At 38.0% G+C, this 18,524-nt stretch overlaps 1 pseudogene; it reads right to left on the reverse strand.

Moving 5' to 3' along the window:
- The window catches only part of LOC149174586 (uncharacterized), a 102,832-nt pseudogene that overhangs the window by 17,317 nt on the left and 66,991 nt on the right, over nucleotides 1–18,524 (reverse strand).

Consider the following 18,524-nt stretch of genomic DNA (forward strand, 5'->3'; position numbering starts at 1 on the left):
CTATCTGCACTTCATAACTAGCCTAACATATAACAAAACAAAGCTAAATCATAAAGAGAGAGCCCTCTCTGGTTGTAGATTGGCTAGAATCTGCAGCTAAAAGACTGGTTAGTGGTTACCTCGGCCATATGCCCTTTTCCACTACTTTTGGGGAACAACCTGAGTGATAACATCATTGGCGACTCCACTGGGGAACTGAATGACTATGTTTGTTACTGCTGTCTATTTTCTAAAGCTACAGATGGAGCCTGAAGTTAGCCAGGTAACCTTTGAAACTGTTTTTGATGTGCATTTATAGGAGTAAATAAAAGCTAATTCAGTCAATCTCCATAGGATTTACACAACTGTCTCAAAAATTTGATCAGTTTCCTTCAGTTTTCAAAAGATCTTTAGGAAAATTCAAGACTTCCACAATTCATACTTTCCTAGAGAAATACTTTCAAAAGCATCATTATATTTCCAAAAAATACCAAAAACAGATTTAGAAGCTAGCTACAAAAAAGAAAACTCGTTATACTAGATCAAATCTAGATCCTAATCCTCCAACTATTTTTGAAAAGCCTAACTTGATCTCCAAGACCCTAAGAAGACAAGAAAGTCTAGAAAATTCTGTTGATTTAAATCTTGATATACTTCAACAAAATCTTACCCAATCACCTCCTGGAAAAGTAGTAATCCTTTCTACTGTTGCTGCAGCTTCTTCTATTTTACCATCATCACTTCAAAGCACATATTCCACTCTTCCATCCACTCTGTTTATCTCAGTTGTATCCCTGTGCTCCCAGCTGTCCCATTTATACATGTAAATATGGAAAACTGATATGCCCCTCTACAGTTGCCTGCAAATCCAGGGGCTATGCCTCAAGATTATCAAAGCAAAATTACATATTTTGATGGTACTAGCTCCTATACAGCCCAACAACATACTAAGAAAATGATGGACTACTTTGAGAATTATGAAATTGATGATAACGATGTTAGAATGAAAATTTTTGTTCAAAGCTTAACCGGTGATGTAAGGACCTGGTTTAGGGCACTTGCTGCAAACACAATTGCTGATCCGGATGCCCTTTACCAAACCTTTTTGAACAGATGGGAAAAGAAGAAGGACCCATTACATATCCTATCAGAATATGAAAGTTTAAAAAGAGGCCCACAAGAAACTGTCCAAGACTATTGTGCTAGATTCAATAACGTCTACAATGCTATTCCTCAGAACCTTAGACCCCCACCTGACTTAGCCTTGATCAAATTCCCTGATGGATTTGATTCTGACATGGCATATCAACTAAGGGAAAGAGCTCCTCCAAGCTTAGAAGACATGCAGAGCATAGCTGTTAGTGTAGAGGCAAATCTGATCTCTAAAAGAGCCCGAGCTAGAGCTGAAAGAAGGACTCCCTTCAAAGAAGAGCCTTCAACATTTGAGCAAAAACTAGATGCAATCATCAAAGGAATGGATAGACTGGGTGATAGAGTGGAAACCATTGAAAGAAAATCTTCTTGGGAAGGTCAACCAAGTAACACCACTAGAAATCCAAACTTTAGAAAAAATCAAAATCCTAACATTGGGAAGGCTGGCCCTGATCAGAATATCAGACCCCCATTTCAAGAGAACTATGCCGAAGCATCAACCTCTAGTGAGCCAACAAAGGATACTCAAATCAACCTAATGGGACTAAACAGTGAACAACAAATCTTTTTAACACAAGATGACCAAGAAGCTCATAATTTCAACCAATTTCAAACCAAATCCGAAGAATCATTTGATTTCAGAGAAGGATATGATGCAGCGGTCTATGAGGTCCATAAACAATACAAATTGAGAAGCAGAACGGTAGATGTGCCTGAACCTAGCAAGCTGAAAGATACCAAGCAGCCTAAGAAAGCAAAGGATAAAACTACCCTGACAGAACTCCCTGCTAAAACAGACCTCAATCCAAAAGAACCCATGGTTGAGGACATATCAGACTTACAGCCATCAAATAATCAACCATCCACCTCCTTTCCTCCAAAAAATAATGCAAACAACTCTCTAGAAAATAATTTCAAAAAAAATTTAGTACATAACAACACTCATGATGAAGAAAAAACCACTGAAAACAGAGCAGAAAAGGAAAACCTTGCTGCGCGGAACACAAAGATTCAAGTGTAAAAACCTTTCAACCTAGAAACAGAAATAGGCAAGTTAAAAATAGCCATTCCATTGTCCGAATTGGCTAAACATGAGGTTTATAGGGAACAAATCAGCAAGTCACTTCAAATATCAGAGAATAGAGATGCAGTCAATGTTTTAGATGACCAACCAGAACTGATCTTTGGTCCTGAGGTGAATGGTAAAATAGTAGATGGAGGAGTTCCCCCATTCTATGTAAGCCTAAACATTCATGAAAAAGTACTGCATAATGCAATGTTTGATTCGAGAGCTTCCCATAATCTGATGCCTAAAACTGTGATGGAAAGATTGGACCTAGATATCACACGGCCATATAAAGACTTATTTTCATTTGATTCCAGCCAGGTCAGGTGTCTAGGCCTAATCAAAGATTTGTGTGTATCTCTAGTGCAATACCCTGCCAAGACTATTTTAATGGATGTAGTGGTAGCTGATATCCCACCAAAGTATGGAATGCTTTTGTCCAGATCTTGGGGTGGAAAACTTCAGAGATCCTTGCAGCTAGACATGTCTTATGCCACCATTTCAGTCTTTGGCCAGCCAAAGAGATTGTACTAGGAAACATTGATGAAATATGTGGTCAGCAGTCAAGAGAAACCCCAAAATTTCCCCATTTATTCCATGCATTCTGATATGGATTCGTTCATCTTATACAATGCTGAAATGTGTCCCAAAACTAATGACAAACTTCTAGAATTAGCACAAGCAAGAGACATAAATGAAGAATCTACTGCTCAAGCTCAAAAAATGGTTGAAATAATTGATATAACATATAAACAAGCCAAACCATCTCAGTTACAAAACCCAAATCTGCCCACTAAGACAGTTTCTAAAACTCCTCATCCTAGTGGTAATCAAGAAATCTTATGGTACTTAGAGTTTGATGGGTCAGTGAATAAATTGGGAGCAGGGGCAGGGATTTGGATACACAACATGCAAAATGACCATGCTCAAGGACATGCATATAGGCTGAATTTTAGATGTACAAACAATATGGCCGAATATGAGGCCCTTTTGCTGGGACTCAAACTGATTAGAAATCTAGGGGCAACTAAAGTTTCAATTCTAGGGGACTCAGATTTGATTATCCAACAGATGAAGGGGAACTTTGTTACAAATGATCTTAGGCTGAGAGCTTACAGAGGGGCAGCAATGGAAATACTCAATAGCTTTCTAGAGTCTCATCTCACCAAAATTCCAAGAAACCATAATTTACATGCTCACAGTTTGGCAACATTTTCTAGCACTTGTAAGCTTCCATTTGAGCCTAACCACCACTTCACTGCTGAGATTAAACACAGACCTGCTATTCCAGACAATGTTAAAAAATGGCGGGTGTTCGAAAATGATACACAAATTAATAATTTCTTGACTTTGAAAGAGGAAATCTCAAGCACAAACATAGATACAAGTACCATTTGTGAAGAATAGCAAATAGACAAAATTGAAAAAAATATATCAGCTGAAACAGCAAATCACATTTGCATCCAAAAATCTTCACCAGCAAAAATTTTACAAGAGCTGAAACAAATGGACCTTGATGAAATTGCCGAGAGAGAATCTGAAGTAATTGAGTTGAAGGATAATTTTTTGCCCACTGGCTTGACTCCTTTAGAGGATATTTTTGATTCAAATGATATACCAAGAAAGCCAAAAATGCAACCTTTAAATGCAGAAATTGAGGACTGTAATATAGGAACTGCAGAAGACCCTAAAATGGTAAAATTGTCCAAAGCCTTGCCTCCCGACCAAAAACTGAAATATATTGAGCTGTTTAAAGAGTTTCAAGATGTCTTTGCATGGAGCTATGAAGACCTCAAGTCCTATGATACTTCGGTCATCCAACACACAATACCTTTAAAAGAAAATCAAAAGCCTTTTAAACAAAAACTTAGAAGGGTTAATCCAGTCCTCCTTCCTCTCATTGAAAAGGAAGTCAAAAGAATGTACCAAGCTGGAATAATTGCACCTATTAGATTTTCAGAATGGATTTCAAATCTAGTGCCCACTAGGAAGAAAACGGGAGAGATAAGACTGTGTGTTGACTTAAGAAACCTGAATAAAGTTTCTCTCAAAGATCACTATCCCTTACCTAAGATGGATCACATTTTGCAAAGGGTAGTAGGAGCTTCTAGGATCTCACTGTTAGATGGATTCTCAGGATTTAATCAGATCCTAGTTCACCCGGATGATCAAGATAAAACTGCCTTCACAACACCTTGGGGAACCTTCAAATATGTAAAAATGCCTTTTGGACTTAAAAATGTAGGGGCCACATTTCAACGAGAAATGGACATAGCCTTTGCAAAAGAAATTCATGATTTTTTAGTCATATATCTTGATGACCTCACTGCTTTTTCCAAATCAGATCAAGAACATTTAGAACATCTCAGACAAGTGTTCCTAATTTGCAGAAAATATGGCATATCATTGAACCCAAAGAAGTCATTGTTTGGCCTTGAAGAAGGCAAACTCTTAGGTCACATAATCTCGAAAGATGGCATTAGAATTGACCTGGATAGAATACAAGCTATTCTCCAAGTGCCTCACCCAATAAATATCAAAGAACTGCAAGCCTTCCTAGGAAAGATCAATTTCCTAAGAAGATTCATACCCAACTTGGTTGAACTAATAAGATTGATGAATAACATGCTAAAGAAAGATTCCAAAGTCAAATGGACAATAGAAGCTAAGCAAGCCTTTGAAGATATCAAAATAGCTTTAACTAAAACACCAGTCCTCACAAGCCCTAAGTTTGATAGAGACTTCATAGTCTTTTCCTTTGCATTTGAGCATACTATTGCTGCTGTCCTATTACAAAAGGATGATCAAGGATGTGAGAAGCCCATTTCTTTTTTTAGCAAAGCACTTAGAGATGCTCCACTCAAATATCAAATCATGGAGAAACAAGCTTATGCCCTTGCAAAAGCCATCAGGGATTTCGGAGTTTACATCTTGTACTCTCATATAATAGCTTATGTCCCAAATGCCGCGATCAAAGATATTCTAACTCAAGAAGGAATTGAAGGCAAAAGAGGCAAATGGATAGCTAACATTTTGGAATATGACATTGAAATCAAGCCAACAAAATTGATAAAAGGACAAGGTTAGCTAAACTGATGACTGAAACCAATTTTCAAGCCCTTGACATCAATGAACTGGATAACAAACAGGAGATGGTGACTCCACAGATCAATCATGCCTTCTTACAATCACCTTGGTATGCTGATATAATTTATGTATTGTTAAACCTGCAAGCTCCTTCAGGGTTATCCAGAACTAAAAAGAGATTCTTGAAAATGAAAGCTTCAAAGCTCTGTATTCTAGACAATGTTTTCTTTTGGAAAAATCATGAAGGGATCTTATTAAGTTGCTTAACGAAAGATGAAACTGACAAAGTGCTGAAAGAATTTCATGTAGGGGACTGTGGTGGACATTTGTATTGGAAATCAACAGTTGATAAAATCCTAAGAGCTAGGTTTTATTGGCCCTCCCTGTTTGCTGATGTAAAGAAATTTGTAGTTTCTTGCCATAAATGTCAAATCTTTGAAGGCAAGAGAAAATTGTTACCTTTACCCCTAAAACCCATTTCCACTGAGATACCATTTCAACAATGGGGTTTGGATTTCATTGGAGAAATTCACCCTTCCCCTTCTGGCCAGCATAAGTGGATTTTAACTGCCACAGACTATTTTACCAAATGGATAGAGGCCATTCCTTGTAGGCAAGCCAATGACTCAGTCATCATGCAATTTTTAGAAACCAATATCCTATCTAGATTTGGCTGTCCAGAAAAGATAATAACTGACAATGCTGCTGCCTTTAAATCTAAAAGAATGATCAATTTTTGTCATAAATACCATATTACCTTAGGCCATTCCATAGCCTATTATCCTCAAGGTAATGGTCTAGTCGAATCATCCAATAAGAGCTTGATCAACATCATAAAGAAAGTATTGGAGGAAAATAAGAAGAATTGACACAAAAAGCTTGTCAATGCACTTTGGGCAGACAGGCTGACTACCAAGAGATCTATTGGAACAAGTCCCTATGAGTTGGTTTATGGTATGGAGGTTGTATTCCCTTCATCCTTTGGAATCCCTGTGATAAAATTACTGCAAGAAATACAGGCAGAACCCAATGACACTCAGAGAAGAATCAATCAAACAATTCACTTATAACAGACTAGAGAAGAAGTGTATCACAGATCTCAGATCCTACAAGAGAAATTGAAGAAGATTTTTGAAAAAAGGACAAAGGCAAAAGATTTTTTCATAGGAGACAAAGTGCTGAAGTGGGATTCCAGAAGGGAAGATAAAGGAAAACATGGCAAATTTGATTTCCTATGGAAAGGACCTTTTGTCATTCAGGCTGTACAAGGAAACAACACCTATTTTTTGAGAAGCCTAGATGGTACAGAAGCAGAGGATGGGCGGTCAATGGTCGGATGCTCAAGCATTATTTTGATCCACTTTGTTAAGATGTTAGGACTGTATTTTGTACATAATAGTGCCTATTTTCTGCAGTTTTTTACAGCAATAAGGTAGGGAGTAAGATGCAGCAAATTTTGAGGAAAAGAAGCAAAGAATTGTGCTACCTTTTTATGTTACATTTTGAGTATATCAGAGGAAATGAAGAAGAAGACTTGGGAGTTAAAAATCTGATGGCAAATATTCAGACAAACTATCAAAGACAGAGCTGTAATTGATCAAATCAGCTCATGAGGAATGTATATATGTCACAAAGATACAGTTTTGTTTGTCTTCAACAAAGGGAATTTCAGATTGCAGCAATAGATGAATATAAGGCCATCTGGCCTGCTGTTCTTGGCTTTTCATCTGGAAAAGCCATCCCCAAGTGGGGTCATTGTTAGGTTCCTATACCAATAGGGGTCATCTTTCATGATTGACTATGGAAATGCCAAATATGGTCATCCTTTCCATGCTGCAAAGATTCCATATTTTCATAAAACCAAAAAAATTAAAAAATGTAAAGAGGGTATGCCCTAAAAGAAAAATCAAAGGGCAAAAAGAATGAATTGGTTAAGAAAGAAAGAAAATGAACCCCAAAGAAAAAACCAGGAAAGTGTGCTAGTCCAAAATGCCACTACTATCCTATTTTAAGCAAACAAATTCAGAATGTGCAATCACTGACTTCTGTCACACTTGATGGATGGCCAAACAGCTCAATCTTGGCCAGTCCATGTTTAAATTTCTTGTTGTAGAACTAGAGAATAAGATCTGTTCCAACAGTTCAAGCTTGGCAGATCATTAGTTAGGTAGAGAAGCAAGGGTGCTCAACAGCTAAATCTGAGCCCCTAGAAGAAATAAGGGCAGACTTAGATAGGAGGACAGCTAAAAGAAAACAAAAGAGAAAGGGTTTGCTAGTGCAAATGCACCCTGGAAAAGGAAGAAAAAATGATAGGATAAATAAGCTGGGTAGGCAGTTTTGGTGTTGCAGAAGCAGATTTGTGATCAATTTTGTCTTGTTGAATATGATCTATCTCATGAATATCACAAATACCATAGCAAGGTGGTTACAGTTCAGTGGAGCATGACTAATTTCCCCTCTCATTTCCCCAAGAACACTTATTAACATCCCTTCAAGGACAGTGAGATCTGCTCAGTGGTCCTAGTTCATTTCATTTTATGAGAAATACTAAGTGAAACTCTGTGTTTACTTAGCCAAAACAAGCCACATTTCTTGTGTAAAAAGATCCTTCCATTTCCCTTTCATTTCCCTAAAAACCTAAGTTGTTACCTTATAAACTTAGCGTTTTCTATCCGCAAAACCATATTAACACTTTAACTCTATTATATAGCTCCTATTTAAAGTTTTCCCCACCCCTATTATACATAAAATACATACAAAAAACCCCAAACTTTATAATATCCTGCCCCGGGCTTATTAAAGCCATATGTCAATATTTTGGGGGTCCAAGGTTTACCCGAAACCTTGTTGACAACCCTCCCCGCGCATACAAACCATGGGATTTAATTAACACTTGGTTGATTAAATAACCAACCCGCAAAACCCAAAATTGAATTACACTGTAATTCTTCGCAAAAACCTTAAAAAACAATGGAATAACATGGCAGGTCCCATATATTACCCCTCCACCTGTTTATTAGATCTCCAGCCATTGGATTCGATCCCCTAGATCGTACAGCCCACATGCATATCGCAAGCCTTCATATGCCGAACAATAACGTCCAAGGGATGGGTGATATTTCCACCGTACGCGAGACATGCGGCAGGCGCCCAGCGTGATCGCTGCCCCCTCTAACAATACCACTATGGCCCAAAGGTGGTGCGGGGGCCAAACCGCTTACCGCCTATGCCCCCTCCGTGCCAACGTCACCCTCTCGTCACCCTCACGTCATCAGACATGTCATCCGCCACCCTGCCTCCGTATCATCCGACGTGTCCGCTACGTCACTGCCAAGTCGGCCTCCGTACCCCCACTATATGACAAAAACATGATGTCATGCTGACATCACCCGACCAAAGCACGCCAAAAACTTGCCAAATCAAAATTTTTGTCAGGAAAGCCATTAAACATCATTTTTTGTCCATTTCACTTTGTTTTTCTGCGCTGCTTTTGCATGGATTTTATGGCCAGGACTCCATTTCCACTGAATAGTTCGCCATCTAGTGAACATTCGATCCACAACTTAGCCCTTCAGCTCGGTCTGTAGTCCACATTTTGCACAGAGCACCTATAAAACAGGTATTTACCCCAAATTCTTCTCCTAAACCCTGTTTTTCCAAATTTTTCTGTAAAAACTACCCGCAGAACCGAAATTCGAATTAAAATTACAGTGCTGCCTACAAACCTCTGCATTTTAACCTCTATTCGGCCCATTTTTTCCGAGAAATTTCTCAGAATGTTACTCCCTCTGCAAATTTACCTATTTAGCTAGAAGTTCAAGCTCATTTTGGCCTGCAATTCCCGCAGAAAGCTCCCGAAACTGATATTTTACCCACTGTTGCTGTGAAAGCCCAAATTCCAAATAAAAAAATCACAGAAGATTGAAAATGGAACCTCCAGTGGCCCTCAATGTTGCCCCCTTGAATGCACCACACAAGGAGCTGGAATGGTTGCCCTTAGCTGATAGGGACTTCCAAATACAAGACTTAATGGGTATCAAAAACCATCTGCAAACATTTTGTGAAATTAGAAACAACTACCTAAACAAGACTAATCTCTATGGCATCTGGGAGTCCAATCTGCCCATATATTATCTTCCATCAGTCAATGTATTTCTAGATATAATCCGCTTGTGTTGTGCTAACTATGAGCCTACTCAAAGGGCAGTCATGTCCCCAAATGGCACTGTCATGTTCTATATCACTCCTGACTCAATCAATGAGATGTTTCATTTCAAGCCTAATCAGCCTCTGGCTCCTCTGTCTATGAAACATTTGCTGGACCAAGGCTCCAAACTATCCTCTGCAGAAATACGCCGAATTGCCAAGTTATTCATGAGCCCGGACTCCCAGCCTAGAGACTCACCTCCTTTTCACCAGGTATATTTCAATGAAGTTGGGAGAACTGTTATTGACATGATATCCTATGTCTTGGGTTTTAGAACAAGTGAGTATGTTGATGAAACCATTCTAGCTCTGATGTCTATATTTATTCCAGGACACCCTCCTGCCATCAAGTTTGACTTTGCTACCTTCATTAGCAACAAAATCCATGAACAATTCATGAGCCTAAATAGAGAAGGGGTTTTTAAGTATACTGCTTATATATATCATCTGTTCTTATACTATTGAACAGATAGTTTTTAGTTCCCTGTCAAGAAATTGGATGCAAAAGGAGAAAGGAGATATGTCATATTTTGGACCCCAGTCTTCCATATAGTCCATAATTCTCCTTATACTTATTGTGAGTTCATTGATATATTAATATATCTAGTCTCATCTCTGCTGATGAGAAGTCCCCCTCCCAGACTCTCAGCTGAAATGCAGAAAATCTTGCAGTTGTCCAAAATCTATAAAATAGGTGACTGGTACTTTTACCAAAATCACACAAAGATCAGGATTTATGGCTGTGAATTGTGCCCCTACAAGCTGCCAAAGTATGTGCCTATGAGATTGTTTGCCCTTGAATACTTTAGGCAGTTTATTAGCTCAGATTTGACTCATTTTTATGAGGCCAAGAGAAAGGCTCAGCTGAAGCTAAGAAACCAACTAGGCCCCCTCATCATTAACAAAAAGGAAGGTTGGAAAGATGCTGAAAAGATATTAAGTGAGCAGCTCAAACTAAAAAGGACTTTTTGGTGGGTACCCTATGACCCAAAATGATTTATCCATGATAGAAAGACAAAATATAGGCTATCAGGCTATGAACATTGTAGAATCCATGATATAGAACAGTATGCTAATCAAGATGAATGGGTAGAAGGTACATTGGTAGAACAGATTACTGAGGAAGAGAAAATGGAGCAGGCAATGAAAGAACTTGAAAAAACTCTTGACCTAGACTCTTTTCGACATGTCTCTTTCAAATTGCCTCAACACATTGGAGCGAGCACATCATCTGCTATGACTGCACAACAAACTGCCCAAGAAAATACTCTTCCTACAGGTACATCCAAAGGCAAAGAAGTGTTACATTCAGAGCAACAAGAAATGACAGATCAGCCAACATCATCACAACAGCAAGGCCAAGGGAAAATTCCTCCTCCCCAGACCCATGCACCAGAGATACCAGCATTGCAGACTCCTCTCAATGAGGAGAAGGGCAAAAAAAGGGATCGGGAAGAGGACACACCAATAAGTGGGCTAGCAGAACAACCAAAAGCAACGAGGCAGAGAGTGGATCCTCTACCTGAAGAGGAAGTTATTGAGGAGATCATTGGAAGTCCAAGAAGTGAAAGGGCAGCCAGCCCACTAACCTCCCCAGTGACAGAATCACCTACCAGTTCTCATGGACAGCAATTTCGAAAACAGCCTATTATGGAAATTTCATCAGCACGGCCACAAAGAAAACAAAGTTTTGATATAAAGAGGCCATTCATGGAGATCAAGGAACAAAATGGGCCAATAAGAATGCAGCATTACGATCAGTTCCCCAAAATGACTCCTGCCAAACAACAGAGATTGATGTCTGCCTATGATATCAAGGAAGGGAAATTGATCTTGAGTCATTTCAAGCCCACAATGCAGCAGCCACAGTCAGCTACCAATTATATTAGAACAAATCTAGAGACTCTGGCCAAATACATTCACCCTTTCGACCAAGTTGAGTTGCACAAACAAACCGGTGAAATGGTTTATTCCACTTTAGCAGATAAAGCCATACTAGCTCAGCAATTGCAGAATTCACTAAACAATACATCTGCTCAATTAGAGTTGGAAAAGGTATCCTCTCTGGCCAAGGACAACAGGATAAAGTCCTTAGAAGAAATCATCATTGAGCTGGGACATAATCCCAAGGACCCTAAGGCAATAAAAGAACTGATAAAGAAAAAGGAGGATGACATAGTTGCCCTCAAGAAACAGTTAAAATTTCCAGTTACAATGCATCCGCGGGCCACAGAGATGGTGAAAGAAAAAGAAGAAGAAGATATGATGGAGTTGTTAATAAAAATGAATCAAAGGCTAAGTGAAACAGAGCAGGCTTTGGAGAAAGCATTGCAGGAAAAACAGGGAGAGTTGGCCTCTCAGCCAGCTCAAACAGCCCTAATAGCTACAACTGCTGCTTCTACAGCAACAACAGCAGTCCCTACCACTGCCCCAGCATCGACAAAAGGTACATCAGCCATAGATACTTCAGCAACAGCAACAAAAACAGTGCCAGATACTAACATGAGCATGGAAAAGATGATGGAGGAAATAAAGGCCTTAGAACTCCAAATGGCAGAGATAAAGGAAGCCAAATAAAAACTAGCCAAGTTAGAGGTAAGCTATGATAAATAAAAAATAATGGTTCCTGAAAAAAAAAGAGAGGTAAAGGCCTTGGAAAATAAGGTAAAATCTTTGGAGAAAGATCTGACTCTTCATAAAACTCTGTCAGAAATCAAAACAATTTTGTGGACTAAAATTGGCCAGTCCATCACTGATCAATGGAGATCAATACAGACTATCCATGAGCAAATTGAATTGATAGAAATAGCCTGAGTGGAGATTCAAAAGGCCAGAGCATTATTGAGAAACATGCCCGAACAGGCCAATAGACTAATTCATTTTTTGAATACTCATACCAGAGAGCAACTAGCAGCTCTAGATATCAGAGACAGAACAGGTACAATTTTGACAATTAAAAAGGTGCTGACTATGAAGAATTTTGTACAAAATCTAGAGAGAAAGTGTCAAGAAATGCAGATAGAAATAAATGCTTTTATAGAAAAGTTTACAATCTTGCAGCAAAAGGGTCTACCCAGTTTGTTAACCAGCAATCAGAGGTTGTTGACACATGAACAATATGCTCACAGGGTAAACACATATGTTGCAAATCAGATCACAGCATCATCAAGCACTTCAGAAGACATAGTACCTCCCTCTGGACAAAGCTTATATGACAAGTTGGAAAATCTGTTCTATATTGAGCATGAAATAACACATCTTTTTGAAGTCCAACCCAATTTCTACAGGTATACTGAAGCTGATGAAATATTGATAAAACTACAAAGACACCAGTTGCCAACAGACCAATGGTGGCAGAGCATGTTGGAGATTTTACCAAGGTAGTTTTAATTCTCTTTTGATCATCTGCATATAATCAAATTCAAATGCACGTGTCACATATCAGAAAAATGAAAACAACAGAGGAAGGAATTCACGCCAAAATGCATTAAAGCGGAATTAGGAACAGATGAAAGGGCCGGGACAACAATGCAGGTTCACAAATTAAAGATACAGCTACCAGCTGACTTGTTGAGTTTAAAAGTCAAATATATCAGACCACCTAAGGCAGTCAGTACAACAGAAGTTACTCCTACACTCATTGCGCTCTGTTTTCAATGTCATTTACTGCCTTTGAAGAAGTAGATGGATAAAGTTATTGCTTGATATTTTCCCTATGAGATATTTTGTAACTCTTTTTGTATAAATACCTCCCCTAGAGATGTATTGGGGTTTTGGTTGGTGAATATCATTTTGGACACGCGCTGTAAATTTTGAGAACCCCTCTAAATAAAGATTGCTGGAATGCTTTACTGATGAACTCTCTGGTTATGGAATTAATGACAGAAGAATATGTTGCAGAATTCTTGGATTGTCTCATGGATCAATAAGTCTTTTCTAACTCATGTTTTATTGTTTCTGTGTTTTATATATCATCTAAATACCATGTTCTAAATTGCAGGAAAAATGAATAGCCTAGAATTTACTTTGTTGTACTCTGTGTTCAATTCCTGTCATTTTTTATGTTTTCTACAGGACTAGCATAGGCAGGAATTCTTGACTGCTCCTGACTCCCTGGTTCTTACACTCTGAATATAATTAAGGAATTCTTAGCTGCTCCTTGATAATATTTATTAATTTTCCCTCTGTTAGCACAATGAAAGATCCTTAACTTCCTTTCATTCCCTGACTCCATTACATCCTATTCCAGCTTGAAAATTGTGCCATGGTTAGTCATCTTGCTCTGTAGTTCCTCCTTTTGCCAAAGAAACCATACCCAGAAGTTTATTTTCATTTGACTCCATTAACCCAATGGTCTAAACTTCTTATACTTTGCAGTCCTATTTTATTGAATGTCACCATCCAAACATCAAATAACTATCTGCACTTCATAACTAGCCTAACATATAGCAAAACAAAGCTAAATCATAAAGAGAGAGCCCTCTCTGGTTGCAGATTGGCTAGAATCTATAGCTAAAAGACTGGTTAGTGGTTACCTCGGCCATATTCCCTTTTCCACTACTTTTGGGGAACAACCTGAGTGATAACAGGTCCATGGTATTAGATGCTTCGGCATGTATAAATATGTATTATAACATTGAAAGGAAATAAATGAAAAATTAAGCTGGCAGTCCCGGTTTTGGGATCCAGGGGAAAATCTCTGTGTATATGTGTTTTTTATGTGTTATGCTCTCACATTGTTTATTTTCTATGTTTTAAAATTCGTATGTAGGTAATTTCTATACGGGGTTAAAACCTACATTGAGCACATATGGCCCCAGCCAATGCATTTGAAATTTTCCTGGAAATTTATCAAACTTTTTGTCATATAATAAAGCTAAATCGTTTACCTTGAAGGTGTGCAATTTAATGTGTCGATCGTGCCATGCCTTTTCACGCTTCCTCTAAACTTGTTGATGGAATCTAGCTAACAATCTATCTTCCTCCATCTCTATCATCTGTGCGAGCCTCTCTTCTAAGGCTCTGTGGTCTGCCATTCCTTTGAATGCCACTATGCGTAGACTAGGTACAATGTATTCCATTGGCATCATAGCTTCTACACCATAGACTAGCCTAAAAGGTGTCTGTCCAATCAACTTTTTACAAGTAGTTCTATAAGCCCATAACACTGGCGGTATGCTCACGTCTCAATCATTCCTCTATGCATTGCAAACCTTTGTCATCACATTCTCCAATATCTTATTAAAAGATTCCACCATCCCATTATCCTGAGGATGATATGGTGTGCTCTGTTGATGATACACTTGGAATTCTTCCATCAGCGTGTTGAACTTTTCATTAAGGAAATGCGTACCACGATCACTCATCAAAATATTCAGGTAACCGAACCTGGTCAGCACATATTCAAATAGGAACTTCACTATTGTTGCCCCTGTAAAATCCTTCACGGGTTGTGCCTCCGCCCATTTGGTCAAATACTCAGTCATGGTGATGATATACTGCGCACCCATCTTCTTTCCTGGAGGCTGAATCGGTCCTACAAAATCAATTGCCCACTTTTCAAATGGCTGCAATGACACTTGCGGATTCAGAGGCAGCTCATCCCTCCTCGATGGCCTGCCCGTCCTCTGACATGCATCGCATGCCCTAAAATATTCTTTCAAATCCTTATGCACTGTTGGCCACCACAATCTGGAATGTAAAATATTCTGCGATGTTTCCTTTCCTGCATAATGGCCTCCCGCAGACCCTCCATGAGCTTCGGCTAGGATGTTGCTTCATTCAAAATCAGGTACATAACATCACAATATCTCATCCTCTCCCATCTTATACAAGTGACCTACAATAACAGAAAACCCTAGGGGTTATAGATCATCTTTCCTTGACAATGGGCAATGTAAAGGCATTGTTTTACAACTTGACATTGTTTCATCGAGGGTAGCACCTATCTGTGGGAGGGTAAAAGTGATCCAGATCTCTACCGTGGGGCTGGATTTTCATTGGATTTGGGTGTTTGGTGCACAAAAAGCATGGCATCTCAACCATCCTAGTGATTTCAGCTTCTATCTGCATTGAACTAGCAACAACTAGTTGGAAACTAGAGGAAGAGAAATGCAGTGAGCTACTGAAACCTGAAGGAAAGTGAGTAGGCTTTTAGATTCGAAGGTCCTTGTAATGGAGACCTGGTGGGTGGTGGGTGCTTCTGTGGCCGTTTGTTACATTCCTGGTAGTTCAAACTGCTACCAATGAGATCAATGGATGCAAAGGTTCATCGAGGCAAATTCGTCTTTGACAAAGTTGAGGAAGCCTTCTGATCCAAAGCTCGACTACTCTCACATTGTTTTTGAGCTAAATCAAATATTCAACTTGCAGAATGATTGATCCAATCATTACGCACTATGGAAAAGGTCAACTATCTTGCTTCTTGGCCAATCCAGATATTGTGTTTGATTTGGTAAGTAACTCTTAACAAAGTGTGAAAAATCATTTACTAATTAATTTTAGATTTTACAGGAGTATTCCTATATTTTTTTTATTAGATTAGGTTTTTATCTATGTTTTGATGATGATAATGGATGGTTCCAAATTTAGATTTTACATTTCTTAATTATTTAAAGATTTTTCATGAGCATCTTCACATTATTTATTTTTCTTGGGAGATCTGATCTTCTATCTATATCTTGAGGATGACCGTGAATAATTCAAAAATTCGACCCAAAAAAACCATTATCTACTTATCCTTTTTCTCTTAAATGTGGTACTTTATCTTTTTTATATAAAAAAACCATTATCCTTTTTCTCTTAAATGTGTTATTTTTTTGGTTGAATTCAAATTGCAGATATCAGCAGACATGGTTGTGAATGCAACTTTAGCAGCTATGGCCAAACACGCAAGAAAGTGTGGCGTAAAGGTTTATCACGTTCCTTGTGTGGTAAATCCCATAACAATTCGAGAATTTTTAAAAATAATATTTCAACATTTTAAATGTAATCCATACATTGATCCCAAAAGAAACCCAGTAAAATTGCTGAAGCAATTAACTTGTGTTAATACTATGGAGAATTATTGGTAGGACACAGCTATTAGATCATGTAAGTTGTAATGATACTTTGTGTTTCTTACTCGAAATTTGATGAATATAAGTGGAATTTGAAAAGTTAAAAATTTACTCATGTAAATTTTATTTTGCATATAATCTCCATTCAAGAAGTAGATTTGTTACTTAGTCTATATTAATTGCTTAATCTAAAGAATTATCGATTCACCATAATTATAAAAAAAATACATAAAATTATAAAAAAATATACATAAAATGAGTCATTGCAAACTGATAGTGATATTGCAGATAGTGGGGTTATCAAGATCATTTACAAAATATATGTTACAGCAATTGAAGCACCTAATTCTATGAAGGAAGGTGAATTATGTGCAATGGATATGAAATACAAATTTGTTGGTGGTGTATTGTTTTAAACATTTTGATTGGTAATCACGCAACATACATTAATAAATTTTTTAATATATTTGTGGAGATTTAATATCTCCAATTTTGAAAAATTGTTTTAAGAGCTCTCTCGAGATGAACTAGATAGTTTCGGATTTGATGTTAAGAATATCGAGTGGAAAAATTACATCCGAAATATTCATATTTTGGGACTTCATGAATATGTCTTAAAAGGGTGAATATGTATTAGTGGATCACAATGGTTGCAATGGCAATGAAGACATCAATTTTCGCTTCACTAGGTTCACTATTTCTGGGAGAGTGTTGGGGGTTGTTGAAGCAGAAAGTTGTCTAGAGATAAATGGAGGTCCTGCCAATGTGAAAGTTGAATTCATTTCCACCAGCAATGACCTCATTAATGTCATGTTTACCTCACAGGTAGGCAATTACACGTTTACAAATGTTACTCCGAGTAAATATAGGTTGGTTGTTTCCCATCATGAATACATAAATTTTGTTAATCCTCCAACAGTATAAAAATATCATTCATATCAAAACCCACTATAATTTTTGTCAAAAAGGAAAGATCATGCTATTTTTCTCACTCTTTGCCTTCGTTTGATATGCACAATAATTTTGGAGAAAGAATCATTTGCCTAAAGTTCAGTGACCAAATATCTGTCAAGCATAATTTCAATCAGAAATAGTAGCCTAATGTTTTCAACCTAAAATACTACATTGTGAAGACATTAGGAAATAAAATGTAGAAAGTGTTGACATGCGCTTCTGTTTGTTTGTGCATCAACATTGACTATGCCCACGTAAATATTTCAGAGTTATTCCTTAAGGATGAGCATCCAGATGACACAATATCCCTCCATCAAATGTGAAGAAGTGGAAAGAGTAGGCTCTCTGAGCCTATAGTTAAACGGAGGAAGAAGATACAATGACCTGCCTAATGTAGGTCCTAGCCACGATGGTGCTACACGTGAGGTACAACAATTGAGGTTTATAGAGTATATTTTCTATAATATTCTCTTTAAAATACATGATTCTCATGTTCTCTTAACAATTGTGCCAAGAGGCTCTCCAGAGATGGAGTTGGGCTTTGGAAATCTGGGAGTAGATGACATATTTTATGTCCCTGGTTATGATATGGATGTCTCGCTTGTTTCTCAGGGTAACCCTGTTTTAGGTGCTCATGTATATCTTTATTCAAATGATGTCCATGACGTGAAGTGCCCTCACTATTTTGGAGCAGCTCCTTGGCCAAATCAAGTGCTTTGTCATGCAATATCTTATGCAAATGGGAAATTTTATTTTAATTTTATTCCATGTGGAAAACACAAGTTGTTTCCATTCTACAAGGGTGAGAATACAATATTTGATGTTTCACCTCCATCTATAGAGGTTCTGGTTGAGCACGGTCATGTTAATATATCTCAGCCATTTCAGGTCATAGGTTTCTCAGTTGGAGGATGTGTCATGACTTCTCAAGGTGTCAGTGTTGAAGGTGTTAATATATTAGTTGATGGACAAGAAATAGCTACAATTTTTTTTTAGGGATATTATAGACTTGATCAGGTAAC

The sequence above is a fragment of the Pinus tabuliformis genome, chromosome 4_1, assembly GCF_031772625.1.
Source record: "Pinus tabuliformis cultivar Carrire ecotype Pingquan chromosome 4_1, CPIR1, whole genome shotgun sequence".
Taxonomy (NCBI): domain Eukaryota; kingdom Viridiplantae; phylum Streptophyta; class Pinopsida; order Pinales; family Pinaceae; genus Pinus; species Pinus tabuliformis.